This window comes from Protopterus annectens, chromosome 1.part2 (assembly GCF_019279795.1).
Source record: "Protopterus annectens isolate FY-2018-M chromosome 1.part2, PAN1.0, whole genome shotgun sequence".
Classification (NCBI taxonomy): domain Eukaryota; kingdom Metazoa; phylum Chordata; order Ceratodontiformes; family Protopteridae; genus Protopterus; species Protopterus annectens.
This window is the reverse complement of record NC_056727.1, coordinates 741921328-741935281: the sequence shown is the minus strand read 5'-3', so window position 1 is coordinate 741935281 and position 13954 is coordinate 741921328. Positions and strand designations below refer to the sequence as shown.

Sequence of the window (13954 nt, the reverse complement as noted above, 5' to 3'; positions counted from 1 at the left end):
AGTAACTAGTGCGGGAAGAAACAGCCAGGGAATTGTTATGGCTAGGCTTGTATAGGCTCTAGGGCCGATAGCCTAGTACTAACCTATGAACCTATGCACAGGAATTCAAGACTGAGCAGAGTGGGATAGAGTCACCTCCTCTCCGGACCTGAAGAGTACCCTTTTGAATGCCTCAAAAGCCAAAGACAAAATCTGAGGAGAAGCACCACCTCCATCCTGAGCCATAGAGGGCAGAGGTAGAGTGCCTTTAGCTCTGATATGACTTTGCTCAGAGATAGGCAATGCCACCAATCTGTCCAGAGCAGAGGTGTCAAGGGGCAAAGAAAGCTACAATAACTACAGAGTTGACCCAGACCCATGAGCCTTGGCTCTGAAGCTTTGCCTCTGTGACTCATCCCGGTCCGATGAGGCCATGGTTGACAGTGAAAGGAACCAATCCAAGTCAAAGTTGAAAGCACTGTCAGCTCTATTGTGGGTGCTCTTAGTCCATGGGCTTCAGATATGAAAACTGGACTGGGACAGGACAGACAAATGGCCGTGTGGTAGGACCATTCCCGGAGACACTAAAGGGGCTGGTGCCAGGATGACCCCCAGGTGAATCTGTGTCTGAAGGAATTTCTGCATCATCCTGTCAATGTGGCTTCTGAATGACTCCTCAAAGGACCTGAAGGAAGGCCAAGAAGGATGCTGATGCTTCTTTGGTAAGAAAGGAGAATGGAGTGTGGGACCAACTTGCTCTGAGAAAAAATGTACAAAAAGAGATGGCGAATGTAGCCAATGAACCTCCAATTCCTGAGACCTTTTTCTGCCCTCGTTTCCTGCTCCATCTTCTTTTCTCTGTTTTTTTCCTTGCCTTATTTCTTCTCATTCTCCTTGGCAAGTTTAGGTTTGTCCAACTTCTTAGATGAATAGAGGACAGCTTTGGGGTAGAGGAAGAGAGGTCCTTCAAAACGAATTTGTTGTTTCAGCCTTGCAGGGTTCTGGCACTGAAAGAAGCACAAACATCACAGTGACTCCAGCTTAAAAACTCCTATTCAGTACACACATAAGGAGTAAGGGTCTCATGGCAGGCTCTTATACCAGCAAGCTGAGCATTTTTTGAAATGTGCAGCCTTGTCCAACATGCTGGAAAATGGACAACCGCAGCACCAAAAAACAGCAAGGCAACAAGTATCAACAGCCAGTACCCTAAATAACTAGGAAACATTAATTTTAACTACGTAAAGAATAGTTGTGTAAAATCTTACCATAACCATAGATGTCCTTCTGTACTCTTAGGTTTCCTCCTCTTGCTACTCGAATGTCCAGACAGTCTTCAAAAGTTTGTAGTCACTGCAAGGTGTGCGGGACATCTGACATGGCTAGACGATTGTGGGCCATAAAAGTGACATCTGCATGTACCAGACCTCAGAACTGAGCACCCAAGTTGGACCCCAGTCCCAGAACAATCTGTGAAAGCCCTGTGGTTATGGTAAGATTTTACACAACTATTCTATGTCCTTCTGTTCACATTTTGCAGTATTCTGTACTCTTGGGTGATTGCCAAGGCTCACTGTGAGGAAGAGGGTGGTGATCTGGAGGAATTCTCTATGAATCCATGGAGGAAAGCCCTGGCGAATCCAGCCCTGGAGCTAGAAATTTGGTCTAACTTGCAATATTTGGTGAATGTGTGGACAGATGTCCAAGTGGCTGCCTCTGGAATGATGGAGGTGTCCAGACCTTTGAAAAAGGCTCCAGAAGTGGCTATGGCCCTAAAGGAGTGTGCTTCGACCTTGGGTCCCAATGATTTCCCATTGTGTGCATAGCAGAAGGTAATAGCTCTGGAAATCCAGGAAGAGATTGTCTGTTTAGTTGCTGCTTTCCCCAGGGCCCTGGGGTGGAATGAGACAAACAAATGGTTAGACTTCCTCAGGGGCTTAGTTTTGTGCAGGTAGAACCCAAGCTGTCTGTGCACATCAAGGGAGTGTAAGATTCTCTCACTGTTATTTTGTGGGTGGGCAAAGAAGGTGGGGAGGTGGATGGCTTGGTTTAAGGAAAGCTCGTCCTTAGGCATGAAGGATGGATTAGTCCCAAGGGTTACCCTGTCTTTGTGGAAAATGAGAAAGGGGGGAGTGGCCATGAAAGCTTGCAACTCAGACACTCTTCTAGCTGAGGCTAAGGCCACAAGAACTGTTTTCCATGTGCAGTATTTCAGAGAAGCCTTAGATGCGGGTTCAAAGGGGGGGCACCGTGAGTTTCTCCAGCACGTAATTCAGGTCCCAGGGGGGATGAGCTTCCTGGGGGGCCTGAGATGTAGCACTCCTTTTAAGAACAACTTTGTGGGCAACCTGGAAGCCAGGGGGGTTCCACAGCCAGATAAGCTTAAATGTCAGACAGATGACGCTTGACAGAGGAATAAGCTAATCCTGTCTGAAAATGTTCACACAGATAGGATCTCACTCTGCAAAGGATCCAACTGTCTCTGAAGACACCATATGGAGAATCTTTTCCACTTGGATACATAAGATCTCCTTGTATTAGGTTCCTTGGCCTCCTGCAGGACTGTGAGCACTTCCTCACTGTATAGGTTTCTGCAAGGGATCAGAATTCTATCACCCACAGGATGAGTTGTAGGGACTGCCAGTGTGGGTGGATTAGACCTCCCTTGTCCTATGTGGGAAGGTCCATTCTACGGGCTAACTTGAGGTGATTGCCCTTGGCTAAATGCAGAAGGAGGGGGGAACTAGTGCAGTCTTGGCCAAAAGGGGGTCACCAACAAGATTTTTGGTCTGTCCTGCTGAATCTTCAGTAGGACTTTCTGAATAAGAGAGAAGGGGGGGGGGGGTGCATTGAGAAATATCCCCTTTCAAGAAATTGAAAAGGCATCTGTTGCCCTCGCCAGGGGGTTGGGTAGCCTGGTGCAGAATGAAGGAAGCTGTCTGTTCATGGGGAAGACAAACAGATATATTTGAGGTGTACTCCATTTGTAGACTAGATCCAAGAAAACATCCCTGTGGAGCATCCATTTGTGGAACTGTGACATGGACCTGCTTAAGGCATCTGCCTGAGAGTTCTGTTCTGAAGGGATGTAAACTGCCTGAAGTGTTACTACCTGTTTTGTGGCCAGCTCCCACACTAGGAAAGCTAGTCTGCATAGCAAGTAAGATTATGTTCCTGCCATTTGTTGACATACCACAGAACTGTAGTAATGTCTGGGAATTGTTTTAGAGGGCCCTGTTTCTGTTTGGGCTGAAAAGCCTTCAAGGCCATAAGAATTGCTCTCATCTCAAAATACACTCATGTATTCCTGTTTGTTGGTGTCTGGCCAGGTGCCATGGACTTTTAGGGGGCCCAAAGTTGCTCCCCACCCGTGATCTTATGTGTCTGTGTACATTTCCTGCATTGGCAGGAGGGTTGAAGAGGTAGGCCCAGGTTGTGATTCAACCACCACAGAATCTCTTTCTTGAGACAGGGTAAGAAGGGAAATTTGTACTCCACAGGATGAGAGTGCTGAGTCCAAATGGATCCTGGGTACCATTGAAGCTTCTTCATGTGAAGCCTCGTCAGTGGTAATACTGGAATAGTGGAAGCCATGTGGCCCACTTGTCTTAGGTAGTGCCTGGCAGTCATTTCTTCAGTCTGAAGAACCAAGAGCAGGTACTGTGTTAGATCTTCCACTTTCTGGGGTGGCAGGAATGTCTTCATGACATCTGTCTGAATCTTGCACCCTGGGAAAACTAGGCCCTGGGCGAGGGTCAGGTTGGACTTGGGGCAGTTTGTCTGGAAACCCAGTGTCTGCAGAAGGGAAATGGTTGTCTGCAGGTGGAGCTGGAGTGTTTCTCTGCCATCCACCTGGATGAACAGGTCATCTAGATAACGGAAAATCTGGATCCCTTGGGTCCTGCAGAAGGCAATCTCTGGAGCCAGGCACTTGGTAAAGACCCTTGGTGCTGTAGAGACTGAAGGGGAAGGCCAACAATTGATAATGAGAAGAGGCCACAGAGAAACTAAGGTATCTCCTGAAATTGGGCCTTATGGGTATGTGAAGGTAGGCATCCTTGATGTCCAAGATGGCCACGAACCCCTGAGGCAAGATCAGAGGTAAGAGAGTTTGCAAGGTGAGCATCTGGAAGGTGGGCACTCGCAGGAAAAGATTTAGGTGGGAGAGGTCCAGGATTGGTCTCCAGTGTCCATCTTTTCTTGATACTAGAAAGAGCCTGTAATAGAAGCCTTTTCCCCTGTCAGTGGGACAGGCTGGATGGTGTCTTGGGCCTTTAGGTTGCCCAAAACTGATTGAAAGAGAGGAAGCTGCTCTTTTGGGGGTTGAGGGATACCCCTCCCAGATGTTGTAGTGATCCATGTCATAAAGTACCCATTTTCTATTAAGGACAGAACCCACCTGTCTGTAGTGATGTGTCTCCACACCGGAAGACAGTGAAAGAGCCTTACTGATAGTGGGACAGGGGGAGGTGATGGAGGCTTCAAGAATGACAGGTAGTCACAGGCTACCTGCCCTGTCTTGAAACTGAGGCTTCTGAGCTGGGGGTTGTGTAGGTCTGGCAGGAGTGGATTGCTTCCTGGAAGCTTTCCTAGATCTGGAAGGGGGAGTGGGAGCAGACTGCTTCCTGAAAAATTGCGTTTTAGATGGGTAATTTTTTATGAAACTTGGGGATAGGAGAGACAAACCGATAATTGAGGTCTTGAAGTTCCTTCCCCTTTTGTTGTAAAGTCTTAAACAGCTCTGCTGCCTTGGTGCCAAACAGAGGTGAGTTATCCAAAGGTGCATCAAGGAGCTTTGCCCTGATGTCATCAGTAGTGGCTGAAATCTTAGCCACAAATACCTTCCAAGAACAGAAGCTGATGCAGAAGACCTTGCTGAGGCCTTAGCAGCATCACAACTGCACCTAATAGAGGGGAGAAAGACTTGGGATGTCAGGGAGATGAGGCTGGAGAGTTGAGCTTTGGCCAGGGAATCAGGAATGTCAGACAACTGTTTAGTTACTTTTTCTAGAAGAGCCAAGGCATATTTGGACATTTGGGTCTGATAAGTGACTGCTTTGAAAGCCAGGGTAGAGAATGTGTAGAACTTTTTTCCCAAACATTCCATAGCCTTGCTATCCTTGCCTATAGGGAGGAAGGAAGGGGTAAGGAAAGTGTTTGGGTGCCTTATCTGCAGAGACTGAGATTGTGCCTGGGTCCACTGCAGGGCATTTTACTAAGAATTTAGCTGTCTCTGGGACTTTGTAGAACCTATCAAGCCTATGGGGAGCAGGGGGTTGAGAGTCTGGGTTCAAGGATGCTGCAATGAAGGCATCTAGGAATGAATGCAGTACTGGGGGGACAGCTGATGAATCCCATTTAAAGTGCTCCCTCATCTTAGTAATGGTCTCACCAAAGGTGAGAACTACTGCTGGGGAATCTGCTTCAGCAGACTCTTCTTCTGGGGAAGCACAGCCAAGAGGGGAGGGAAGTTGAGACATATAGGAGAGGGATTCCTCTGAGGAGGACTCGGAGGATTACTCCTCCACTTGAGAGGAGTCTAATGCTTGGGGCCTAGGACTCAACACAGGAGGGACTAGATAGGCTACAGAAGTAGTAGGTCTTAAGGCCATGAATGCATTGAAAAAGCTTTCTAAGAAAGCCTGCCAATCTGGTTGACTCTCAACAGTAGCAGAGATATGCTTTTTTTCTTTAAGGAAGGCCTAGCAGGCGTCTGGGCCGGAGAAGTCCTAGGGTCGGACAGCAGAGTGGTATGGGTGGGATCCACCCAGTCGACTGATGTAAGCCTGGGCTCCCCCTCGGTGTTGGAAGCCGATGTCTGCAGGGCCTCCAAGAATGTGCCTTTTGCACAGAGTTCTGCGGCTTCCACTCTGGTACCCAGTACACCCGAATCAGCGGGAACCGATCGTTCCTCCACGCCGACATTGGCCATAGGATGAATGTTGGCAGGCTGAGGTGCAGGTACGGTTTCAGCCCTTAGGGTCTTGGCCTTTTTCTTGGGCGGCTCGGCGGACAGATCAGATGGCCGCTCCATACCCAATGCTAACTGTTTAAGCCACTGATTCTCTAAGCATATACTCAAGGCATGGAGTCTGCTACACAGAGTTTTTGGGACCAAGCCCCGGCAAATGGGGCAGGTCTTGTGGTCATGGGATGGTCCTAAGCAAAAGAGGCAAAGCTCATGGCTGTCTTTATGGGGAATCTGAGGGAGGCACTTGCACTTACCCTTTCTGGATGCCATGAACAACTGCTAGCATGCAATGACTTAAAAAGAAAGGTTCTCCGACGGGGTACTTATCTGAATGACTTTTGATCCGATGGTCGGTACTGAAGGAACAGCCGACATTTGATTGGTCGCAGAGAAGTCCTGAGGTCTGCTGCGTGCAGACATCACTTTTATGGCCCACGCTCGTCTGGCCAAGTCAGACGTCCCACACACCTTGCAGTGACTACAAACTTTTGAAGAATGTCCAGACGTTTGGGTAGAAAGAGGAGGAGACCCAAGAGTACAGAATACTGTAACATGTGTACAGAAGGACATCAGCAGTAACAAAAGGCAAAAGTTAACCAAAAATAGAAACTTTTTTTGTTAAGTTATGGAAAGAAAAGGAAAAATAGGCTTTTAATGGGATTCAGAACAAATTACATTCACTCCCTTGTGTCTTACTTTGGAAAAGACTAAACTAGTAATTTACCCAGGAAAAAAACAATGAAAAAGATCACTGATCCTGTTCTACTGCAGAGTCCTTGAACCACACATCTGGAAGTATCAAATGGTAAATGAGATCGGAGGTAATCTAAGGACCACAGGGAATTATGGGTAGGAGAGCAGTCAGAACCCTGGATCCAAGCTCTTGAAGAGGTGCAGAGGTCAGACCTGGTTGAATCCAATAACCCAATTGTTAAATTGGACAAAAAAGACATCAGATCATTTTGTTATTGTATGAGAACAATGGTAGACCTCATTCATATAATGAAGAAATACTTACAGTGATTGAAAAAACATGATGAGAATATTTATAACATGGACTGGATTTGGATCAGAGAAAACTGATAAGGTATGAGATGCTCTTAAATCTGCTGATATTACTATTACTGGACAGGACAGTATTACAGTACTAAAAACAAAATAAGGGAACAGGCCCGGATGGGCTTACAGGAAATTTTATTTAACTTTTAATGATAAAGTACTCCGTGTTTATACCAATGTAGTGGATTTAAGATTACTCCAAAGTGGATGAATTTCCTCCTCAATGCAAGAATCTAAAATTGTTTTAATAATAAAGGAAGGTAAAAAGGGGAACATATCTCCTGATCATTACCTGCCAATAACCACCTTGATCATGGATTATCATATAACTTCCAGGACAATTAATAATAAATCAGCTTCACATATAAATAATACTTTAATCAATTTTCAGTTTTTGCTCTGGAAGAAAGTTATTAGAAGCCATTGTCACAAATAATGAAATTTCTAATAAAGACAAGACTGACTAAGTCAAAGTGGATACTGCAAAAGCTTTCAATTATTTAAACAGATGTTTTATAAAGAGGGTTCTTGACTATTATGGTTGATCTCATAATATTATGTCAATTATTAAACACTGATATAATAGAATGTTTGCATAATTTATAATTAATAGTAATGAATCACCAATAATTTCTGTAAAAAATAGTGTAAGACGAGGATGTCCACTGTCATCTACTCTTTGTTTTGGCTTTAAAATCCTTACTATTCAAAATACATGTTTCAATAACGACATGTACAATAAATAATGTAACGGTCAACAAAATCTCATATGCAGATGATTTAACAATTATTACAGCCTATCTTGAAGGCATTAGAAAACTACATGAGATCTTTGAGAGCGCTGAAGATTTATTGGGATTTGTAATACATTATCCAAAACAGGACAGCATGCGGTTATACGATAATGAAATTGTTGACCTAGATCCTATGGCGTCTCATTTTGTTTCTGCAGTTCAGAAATTTTCCTTTTTAGGAATAACATACTCTTGTTTGTCTTTTTGGCTTTTCCCGGTTAGGGGTCACCAAAGCAGAACTCCGGTCCGCTGATTGGCAGTAGATTTTTATGGTGCCGAGTTGCCAGCCCGACACCCAACCTTCAGTGAAGGCATACCCATTCACGCATGTCTTTCGAAGGCCACTCAACCACGGGGAGGACATGCAGACTCCACACAGAAGGCACTCCAGCTGAGAATCGGACGGGAGAACCTCTTGCTGTGAGGCAACAACGCTACAGATGTACCACCGTGGCACTAGGAATAACATAGAGTAGGAATAACATACTCTAATTATGAAAAATCATGTAATAACTAGTAACCGCTATTACAGAAAAATACTGAATTGCCATTTTAGACAGTTAATACTTTTCATCATTTGGTAGAGTTTATCTTATTAACATGATCCTTCCCAAATGTTTGCTTTTTCACGAGAGGTGATATGTTTTGGGAGGTTATTATTGCAGAAAAAACATGCCAGCAACAAGTGGACCGCTCATAAATATGTAGTTTAATAATAAACTACTACAGCAACATAAAGGCTTACAAACAAACCGGTTTCGGCCCGGATTTTAACCTGGCCTTCTTCAGTGTTTAACAGAGAAGCCAATCATGAAGTCTTTTTATATAATCATGAGAAAATTATGATTGGTTGACAAAAACTACTATGCTCATGAATATTTAACAAAAATTTACTTTCCAAATTTATTATAAACATTCATTAAGCCCTGGGCTAAATAGTGCACCAAGTTTGGTGATCCATTTCTTTTCTTTCACATCAAGTTTTTTATGCCAGCCACATTTGTTAGTTCTATCGCCAATGATTTTATCAATAATTGTGAAATGAAATTGTGCCCTATTATGTACAAGTGTATGTTTATATAGGGCATTAGATGTCTTTTTACATCTAATGTCACTCAGATGTTCAGACATACGTAGTCTAAGTGGTCGAGAGGTTTGCCCAACATAAAATGAGTGACAAGTACAGCCTGCCATGTATATGGCCCAATCAGTATTACAGTTGGCAAAAAACTGAATGTCAAAAACTCTGTCACTATTTCTACTAGTGAATTCTTTTGTTTTCACCATATGTTTACAGTTGACACAATGGCCGCAAGGAAAACAACCCAGGAGTTTATCCCCAAAATAGTTGTTTGATATACCTGTGGTAAAATAGATTGAAATGATGTTTATAATGATTGAAATGTCCGCTAGATTCTTTCCTTTACGGAAAGAAAATGAAAATTTTGGGAATAAGTGTTTGAATTCTAGCATCCGCTTCAATATATTCAATTGTCCTTAATAATGTTCATGAAATTGTTAGTATTTCTGCCAAATGTGGTTGTGAAGCATAATATATTATTAAGTAGTAGGTTTCTTTTTGTACGTCAAAAGATTTGATCTATGTAAACCAGAAGCATAATTTCGAGCCATTGTAACATACCCTGAGTTGTAACCCCTATCAATAAATCTGTTATGTAAATCTTGAGCATGTTGAGCAAAACTAATATTGTCAGAACAATTACGTCTGATTCTAATAAATTGTGATTTTGGAATGTTTTTTGCGATATGTTTTGGATGAAAGCTGGAGGCGTGGAGCATGGTGTTATATTGGGGAAACTTCCTATAGATTTCAGTTTTTAGAGTATTATCCATATTTCTAGTTACCAAAACATCCAAAAATGTTATTGATTTTTGATCATAGGTAATAGTGAACTGTATTCCCCATTTGTTATCATTCAAGTATTCCATAAATTCCTGAAGATATGAAACATCAGATCTCCACACCATCCAGCAATCATCCAAATATCTCCGCCAAATATCAATTTCAGGTAAGAACAAATTATGGGTATCATCATAAATCATAATTTGTTCTATATAAGCCATGAACAGATCAGCATATATAGGGGCAAAAGACGCCCCCATTGCTGTACCTCTGATCTGCAAAAAACATTCCTGATTATAGAAAAAAACATTTTTGGTCAACACATGCTCAGTCAGATTTAGCAAGAAGGTATCGAATCCTGGTTGGTACATATTAGATTTATAGAGCCAAAATTCATTGGATTGGAGTTATTATGATATCGAAGCACAAACAACTGGATGATGCTCGATATTACACTAAAATGCCACTGGATCCTACTCCTGTATTTAAAAAGGAAATTGATGGCTTTCTACATTCTGCTTTTGATAATGGGATCATAACTAAAAAAACACTACATCATTTAACAATCTCTGACCCTATTAGACAATATATTTATTTTCTGCCAAAAATACATAAGGATCTTTTACATCCACCAGGTAGGCCCATTGTGTCGGGTATGGGCTCACTCACTGAGCCACTTTCTGAATTTCTGACTATGCATCTGAAGCCTCTGTTGTCATTTGTTAGATCTCGAATACAGGACACTACTCAATTTTTGGGTATTGTTAATGATATGCAGTTGGATTCGGACTGGTAGCTCTGTACATTGGATGTGTGCTCATTATATACTAATATTCCACATTGGGCCGGACTGGATGCTATTGAATTTTGGCTCTATAAATCTAATATGTACCAACCAGGATTTAATACCTTCTTGCTAAATCTGACTGAGCATGTGTTGACCAAAAATTTTTTTTCTATAATCAGGAATGTTTTTTGCAGATCAGAGGTACAGCAATGGGGGCGTCTTTTGCCCCTATATATGCTGATCTGTTCATGGCTTATATAGAACAAATTATGATTTATGATGATACTCATAATTTGTTCTTACCTGAAATTGATATTTGGCGGAGATATTTGGATGATTGCTGGATGGTGTGGAGATCTGATGTTTCATATCTTCAGGAATTTATGGAATACTTGAATGATAACAAATGGGGAATACAGTTCACTATTACCTATGATCAAAAATCAATAACATTTTTGGATGTTTTGGTAACTAGAAATATGGATAATACTCTAAAAACTGAAATCTATAGGAAGTTTCCCCAATATAACACCATGCTCCACGCCTCCAGCTTTCATCCAAAACATATCGCAAAAAACATTCCAAAATCACAATTTATTAGAATCAGACGTAATTGTTCTGACAATATTAGTTTTGCTCAACATGCTCAAGATTTACATAAGAGATTTATTGATAGGGGTTACAACTCAGGGTATGTTACAATGGCTCGAAATTATGCTTCTGGTTTACATAGATCAAACCTTTTGACGTACAAAAAGAAACCTACTACGAATAATATATTGCGTTTCACAACCACATTTGGCAGAAATACTAACAATTTCATGAACATTATTAAGGACAATTGGAATATATTGGAAGCGGATGCTAGAATTCAAACACTTATTCCCAAAAAATTTTCATTTTCTTTCCGTAAAGGAAAGAATCTAGCGGGACATTTCAATCATTATAAACATCATTTCGAATCTATTTTACCACAGGTATATCAAACAACTATTTTGGGGGATAAACTCCTGGGTTGTTTTCCTTGCGGCCATTGTGTCAACTGTAAACATATGGTGAAAACAAAAGAATTCACTAGTAGAAATAGTGACAGAGTTTTTGACATTCAGTTTTTTGCCAACTGTAATACTGATTGGGCCATATATATGGCAGGTTGTACTTGTCACTCATTTTATGTTGGGCAAACCTCTCGACCACTTAGACTACGTATGTCTGAACATCTGAGTGACATTAGATGTAAAAAGACATCTAATGCCCTATATAAACATACACTTGTACATAATAGGGCACAATTTCATTTCACAATTATTGATAAAATCATTGGCGATAGAACTAACAAATGTGGCTGGCATAAAAAACTTGATGTGAAAGAAAAGAAATGGATCACCAAACTTGGCGCACTATTTAGCCCAATGAATGTTTATAATAAATTTGGAAAGTACATTTTTGTTAAATATTCATGAGCATAGTAGTTTTTGTCAACCAATCATAATTTTCTCATGATTATATAAAAAGACTTCATGATTGGCTTCTCTGTTAAACACTGAAGAAGGCCAGGTTAAAATCCGGGCCGAAACTGGTTTGTTTGTAGGCCTTTATGTTGCTTTAGTAGTTTATTATTAAACTACATATTTATGAGCGGTCCACTTGTTGCTGGCGTGTTTTTTCTGCTTTTGACATTTCTCTAGCCGTGCAACTCCTTACGTGCAGGGGTTATTTTGGATGGTACAGGTTATTATTGCACCAGATAATGAAGGTGGTCTAGCTTCTCCAGATATTTATAATTATACATATGTCAATGTATTTAATGTTTTTAATATACAATAAAGTGAGAAAATTATTTATAAATGAGTTAACCCATTTAATAGATGCTTCATATGGATGCTCTATGATCAAGTTGAAATTAATCTTTTCGGTCAATTTTTTTTCAAAACCTATACATTAAATACATTGTATACAGCTAAATGTACAAATATTCCTTGGGAATCACAAAAAAATAAGAATTTCCCTTTGCTCATGCAGACAGATGTTCTCCCTTTCTTGGAATGAATTTATTACAATGAACAGAAGGTTCTAGGACTGTGTAAAATTTTAAAGTTTCTTTTTTTTTTGTAATAAAACCCGATTATTTATCTTATAATCTTTCCTTGACTGGAAAAAAGGAGACATTTCTCCATAGTGCAAGTTGGCACTTACTATGCATACGGATCTGATTTGCCCTGGTAAACTGAAATGAGAAAAAATATTTATTGAATAATTTAAAATTTTTTTTGTTAAAAAAATATAAAAATCACTATAAATAACTAATAAATCTATATAATATAAAATATTTTACTGCATACTCAATACTCCTGACAGGTTACATTTGATGAATGCTTCCATTGCCTTATTACCCCCAACTGTTTGCAATAGATATGATAGAAGATCTTCCAAGGAAGTACCTTGTATGTTTTCATTGGTAGCTATGGTTACCGAAACACATTTAGTCAACTAGAAATCTGCACCTATACCTACTATTTCCTTGACGGTTTACTCTATTTGACTTATGTTCATGCTCACAGTTTAACTTGGCAAAATAATTATGATGATTAGAATTTTTTGTGTTAATATTTTTATTTGAATCATTGTCCAGTTATAGCCCATTCTCTTATTATTTCTTTATCTGGTTTATTTTTGTTTATAGTCTTTTATGCTGACCATTTTTCATCAATTGTAATGTAAGATAAATAACTAAATAAAATAACCGTTTCCCAAGTAATGAGCTTCAAATTAACCAGAGAGACAGGTTCAAAGGAGACAAAGTCATTTTCCCCAGTACAAAATTCAGATCCCGGGATGGAGATACTTGTTTGCAAGGGGGTCTCATGTGTAACACCCCTTATATTTGACCACAGAGGGGAGCATGAGCAGATGAGCTGAAATGGCCACAAGCTAGAAGCATATAAAAGGCCATATGACAATAACTCACACAAATATTCGAGCATCGCTGGTGCAAACTCCCTGATGGGACCCTAGTTATTGGCTAGGTGCCAACTAGAAAATAGTTACCATTTGCCAACACATGACTTTCTCGCTTCCTCTAGTACCTGTTGCAAGTCCTTGCATAAAAAAATGTGTCTAAAAGGCATCAAAATGTAATCCATCCAAGCAGTCAGTTGTAGTTGTTTAATGCTGGGGTGTATCAAACTCCCCTTGCCCTGTTTGATAATTTCCTGTCTGTGAGGAAGATTGTGGTAAATGCCCTTGCTCAATTCCATAAGTAGAGAGAACCAATTTTGCCTGGGCCAAAAGGGCCTCACCACAATGACTTTTGGTAAACCTTTCTGAATCTTCAGAAGTACATTAGAAATCAGTGGAAAGGGTAAAAAAGCATATAGGAACATCCCCGATCAGGAGAATGAAATAGGATCGGTCTTCCAAATTTACCTGCAAGGATCCCTGAAACAGAATTTGTCTAGCTGAGTGTTTTGAAAGAAGACAAACAGACCTACTCGAGGTGC

The 13954-nt window shown here is 40.9% G+C and overlaps 1 protein-coding gene across 1 annotated transcript in view; it reads right to left on the bottom strand.

The window, feature by feature from the left end:
* Positions 1-13954, bottom strand: part of CLIP4 (CAP-Gly domain containing linker protein family member 4) — an 844808-nt gene that overhangs the window by 145631 nt on the left and 685223 nt on the right. The gene's annotated exons all lie outside the window — the stretch shown is intronic.